The following is a 6,000-nucleotide window of genomic DNA, read 5'->3' on the forward strand; positions in this document are numbered from 1 at the left end:
ACAAAATGTCCACCTCACACACGCTGTTTATTACACACAGGTCAGTTAGATTTTTCTCAGCGTATAGGCAGATAAAAGAGAGATTTTCCTCAGACTATATGTGAAAATGCCACTACACAGAATGTCCTCCTCTCACACGCTGTTTATTACACACAGGTAACTTAGATTCCTCTCAGTGTATAGGCAGAAAAGAGAGAGATTTTATTCAGACTATGTGAAAATTTCCCTCCACAGAATGTACACCTCACACACGCTGTTTATTACACGCAGGTCAGTTAGATTTTTCTCAGCGTATAGGCAGAAAAAAGAGAGATTTTCCTCAGACTATATGTGAAAATTTCCCTCCACAAAATGTCCACCTGACACACGCTGTTTATTACACACAGGTCAGTTAGATTTTTCTCAGCGTATAGGCAGAAAAGAGAGAGATTTTCCTCAGACTATATGTGAAAATTTCCCTCCACAAAATGTCCACCTCACACACGCTATTTATTACACACAGGTCAGTTAGATTTTTCTCAGCGTATAGGGAGAAAAGAGAGAGATTTTCCTCAGACTATATGTGAAAATGCCACTACACAGAATGTCCTCCTCTCACACGCTGTTTATTACACACAGGTAACTTAGATTTTTCTCAGCGTATAGGCAGAAAAGAGAGAGATTTTCCTCAGACTATATGTGAAAATTTCCCTCCACAGAATGTACACCTGACACACGCTGTTTATTACACACAGGTCAGTTAGATTTTTCTCAGCGTATGGGCAGAAAAGAGAGATTTTCCTCAGACTATATGTGAAAATTTCACTCCACAAAATGTCCACCTCACACACGCTGTTTATTACACACAGCTCAGTTAGATTCCTCTCAGTGTATAGGCAGAAAAGAGAGAGATTTACCTCAGACTATGTGAAAATTTCCCTCCACAGAATGTCCACCTCACACACGCTGTTTATTACACACAGGTCAGTTAGATTTTTCTCAGCGTATACGCAGATAAAAGAGAGATTTTCCTCAGACAATATGTGAAAATTTCCCTCCACAAAATGTCCACCTGACACACGCTGTTTATTACACACAGGTCAGTTAGATTTTTCTCAGCATATAGGCAGATAAAAGAGCGATTTTCCTCAGACTATATGTGAAAATTTCCCTCCACAAACTGTCCACCTCACACACGCTGTTTATTACATACGGGTCAGTTAGATTTTTCTCAGCGTATAGGCAAAAAAGAGATTTTCCTCAGACTATATGTGAAAATTTCCCTCCACAAAATGTCCACCTGACACACGCTGTTTATTACACACAGGTAACTTAGATTTTTCTCAGCGTATAGGCAGAAAAGAGAGAGATTTTCCTCAGACTATATGTGAAAATTTCCCTCCACAAAATGTCCACCTCACACACGCTGTTTATTACACACAGGTCAGTTAGATTTTTCTCAGCGTATGGGCAGAAAAGAGAGATTTTCCTCAGACTATATGTGAAAATTTCCCTCCACAAAATGTCCACCTCACACACGCTGTTTATTACACACAGGTCAGTTAGATTTTTCTCAGCGTATAGGCAGATAAAAGAGAGATTTTCCTCAGACTATATGTGAAAATGCCACTACACAGAATGTCCTCCTCTCACACGCTGTTTATTACACACAGGTAACTTAGATTTTTCTCAGCGTATAGGCAGAAAAGAGAGAGATTTTCCTCAGACTATATGTGAAAATTTCCCTCCACAGAATGTACACCTGACACACGCTGTTTATTACACACAGGTCAGTTAGATTTTTCTCAGCGTATGGGCAGAAAAGAGAGATTTTCCTCAGACTATATGTGAAAATTTCCCTCCACAAAATGTCCACCTGACACACGCTGTTTATTACATACGGGTCAGTTAGATTTTTCTCAGCGTATAGGCAAAAAAGAGATTTTCCTCAGACTATATGTGAAAATTTCCCTCCACAAAATGTCCACCTCACACACGCTGTTTATTACACACAGGTCAGTTAGATTTTTCTCAGCGTATAGGCAGAAAAGAGAGAGATTTTCCTCAGACTATATGTGAAAATTTCCCTCCACAAAATGTCCACCTCACACACGCTATTTATTACACACAGGTCAGTTAGATTTTTCTCAGCGTATAGGCAGAAAAGAGAGAGATTTTCCTCAGACTATATGTGAAAATGCCACTACACAGAATGTCCTCCTCTCACACGCTGTTTATTACACACAGGTAACTTAGATTTTTCTCAGCGTATAGGCAGAAAAGAGAGAGATTTTCCTCAGACTATATGTGAAAATTTCCCTCCACAGAATGTACACCTGACACACGCTGTTTATTACACACAGGTCAGTTAGATTTTTCTCAGCGTATGGGCAGAAAAGAGAGATTTTCCTCAGACTATATGTGAAAATTTCACTCCACAAAATGTCCACCTCACACACGCTGTTTATTACACACAGGTCAGTTAGATTCCTCTCAGTGTATAGGCAGAAAAGAGAGAGATTTTCCTCAGACTATGTGAAAATTTCCCTCCACAGAATGTCCACCTCACACACGCTGTTTATTACACACAGGTCAGTTAGATTTTTCTCAGCGTATACGCAGATAAAAGAAAGATTTTCCTCAGACAATATGTGAAAATTTCCCTCCACAAAATGTCCACCTGACACACGCTGTTTATTACACACAGGTCAGTTAGATTTTTCTCAGCATATAGGCAGATAAAAGAGCGATTTTCCTCAGACTATATGTGAAAATTTCCCTCCACAAACTGTCCACCTCACACATGCTGTTTATTACATACGGGTCAGTTAGATTTTTCTCAGCGTATAGGCAAAAAAGTGATTTTCCTCAGACTATATGTGAAAATTTCCCTCCACAAAATGTCCACCTCACACACGCTGTTTATTACACACAGGTCAGTTAGATTTTTCTCAGCGTATAGGCAGATAAAAGAGAGATTTTCCTCAGACTATATGTGAAAATTTCCCTCCACAAAATGTCCACCTGACACACGCTGTTTATTACACACAGGTAACTTAGATTTTTCTCAGCGTATAGGCAGAAAAGAGAGAGATTTTCCTCAGACTATATGTGAAAATTTCCCTCCACAAAATGTCCACCTCACACACACTGTTTATTACACACAGGTCAGTTAGATTTTTCTCAGCGTATAGGCAGAAAAGAGAGAGATTTTCCTCAGACTATATGTGAAAATGCCACTACACAGAATGTCCTCCTCTCACACGCTGTTTATCACACACAGGTAACTTAAATTTTTCTCAGTGTATAGGCAAAAAAGAGAGAGATTTTCCTCAGACTATGTGAAAATTTCCCTCCACAGAATGTCCACCTCACACACGCTGTTTATTACACACAGGTCAGTTAGATTTTTCTCAGCGTATAGGCAGAAAAAAGAGAGATTTTCCTCAGACTATATGCGAAAATTTCCCTCCACAAAATGTCCACCTGACACACGCTGTTTATTACACACAGGTAACTTAGATTTTTCTCAGCGTATAGGCAGAAAAGAGAGAGATTTTCCTCAGACTATATGTGAAAATTTCCCTCCACAAAATGTCCACCTCACACACGCTATTTATTACACACAGGTCAGTTAGATTTTTCTCAGCGTATAGGGAGAAAAGAGAGAGATTTTCCTCAGACTATATGTGAAAATGCCACTACACAGAATGTCCTCCTCTCACACGCTGTTTATTACACACAGGTAACTTAGATTTTTCTCAGCGTATAGGCAGAAAAGAGAGAGATTTTCCTCAGACTATATGTGAAAATTTCCCTCCACAGAATGTACACCTGACACACGCTGTTTATTACACACAGGTCAGTTAGATTTTTCTCAGCGTATGGGCAGAAAAGAGAGATTTTCCTCAGACTATATGTGAAAATTTCCCTCCACAAAATGTCCACCTCACACACGCTGTTTATTACACACAGGTCAGTTAGATTTTTCTCAGCGTATAGGCAGATAAAAGAGAGATTTTCCTCAGACACTATGTGAAAATTTCCCTCCACAAAATGTCCACCTGACACACGCTATTTATTACATACGGGTCAGTTAGATTTTTCTCAGCGTTTAGGCAAAAAAGAGATTTTCCTCAGACTATATGTGAAAATTTCCCTCCACAAAATGTCCACCTCACACACGCTGTTTATTACACACAGGTCAGTTAGATTTTTCTCAGCGTATAGGCAGATAAAAGAGAGATTTTCCTCAGACTATATGTGAAAATTTCCCTCCACAAAATGTCCACCTGACACACGCTGTTTATTACACACAGGTAACTTAGATTTTTCTCAGCGTATAGGCAGAAAAGAGAGAGATTTTCCTCAGACTATATGTGAAAATTTCCCTCCACAAAATGTCCACCTCACACACGCTGTTTATTACACACAGGTCAGTTAGATTTTTCTCAGCGTATAGGCAGATAAAAGAGAGATTTTCCTCAGACTATATGTGAAAATTTTCCTCCACAAAATGTCCACCTCACACACGCTGTTTATTACACACAGGTCAGTTAGATTTTTCTCAGCGTATAGGCAGAAAAGAGAGAGATTTTCCTCAGACTATATGTGAAAATGCCACTACACAGAATGTCCTCCTCTCACACGCTGGTTATTACACACAGGTAACTTAGATTCCTCTCAGTGTATAGGCAGAAAAGAGAGAGATTTTCCTCAGACTATGTGAAAATTTCCCTCCACAGAATGTCCACCTCACACACGCTGTTTATTACACACAGGTCAGTTAGATTTTTCTCAGCGTATAGGCAGAAAAGAGAGAGATTTTCCTCAGACTATATGTGAAAATGCCACTACACAGAATGTCCTCCTCTCACACGCTGTTTATTACACACAGGTAACTTAGATTCCTCTCAGTGTATAGGCAGAAAAGAGAGAGATTTTCCTCAGACTATGTGAAAATTTCCCTCCACAGAATGTCCACCTCACACACGCTGTTTATTACACACAGGTCAGTTAGATTTTTCTCAGCGTATAGGCAGAAAAAAGAGAGATTTTCCTCAGACTATATGTGAAAATTTCCCTCCACAAAATGTCCACCTGACACACGCTGTTTATTACACACAGGTAACTTAGATTTTTCTCAGCGTATAGGCAGAAAAGAGAGAGATTTTCCTCAGACTATATGTGAAAATTTCCCTCCACAAAATGTCCACCTCACACACGCTATTTATTACACACAGGTCAGTTAGATTTTTCTCAGCGTATAGGGAGAAAAGAGAGAGATTTTCCTCAGACTATATGTGAAAATGCCACTACACAGAATGTCCTCCTCTCACACGCTGTTTATTACACACAGGTAACTTAGATTTTTCTCAGCGTATAGGCAGAAAAGAGAGAGATTTTCCTCAGACTATATGTGAAAATTTCCCTCCACAGAATGTACACCTGACACACGCTGTTTATTACACACAGGTCAGTTAGATTTTTCTCAGCGTATGGGCAGAAAAGAGAGATTTTCCTCAGACTATATGTGAAAATTTCCCTCCACAAAATGTCCACCTCACACACGCTGTTTATTACACACAGGTCAGTTAGATTTTTCTCAGCGTATAGGCAGATAAAAGAGAGATTTTCCTCAGACACTATGTGAAAATTTCCCTCCACAAAATGTCCACCTGACACACGCTGTTTATTACATACGGGTCAGTTAGATTTTTCTCAGCGTTTAGGCAAAAAAGAGATTTTCCTCAGACTATATGTGAAAATTTCCCTCCACAAAATGTCCACCTCACACACGCTGTTTATTACACACAGGTCAGTTAGATTTTTCTCAGCGTATAGGCAGATAAAAGAGAGATTTTCCTCAGACTATATGTGAAAATTTCCCTCCACAAAATGTCCACCTGACACACGCTGTTTATTACACACAGGTAACTTAGATTTTTCTCAGCGTATAGGCAGAAAAGAGAGAGATTTTCCTCAGACTATATGTGAAAATTTCCCTCCACAAAATGTCCA

The sequence above is a fragment of the Eleutherodactylus coqui genome, chromosome 1, assembly GCF_035609145.1.
Source record: "Eleutherodactylus coqui strain aEleCoq1 chromosome 1, aEleCoq1.hap1, whole genome shotgun sequence".
Taxonomy (NCBI): domain Eukaryota; kingdom Metazoa; phylum Chordata; class Amphibia; order Anura; family Eleutherodactylidae; genus Eleutherodactylus; species Eleutherodactylus coqui.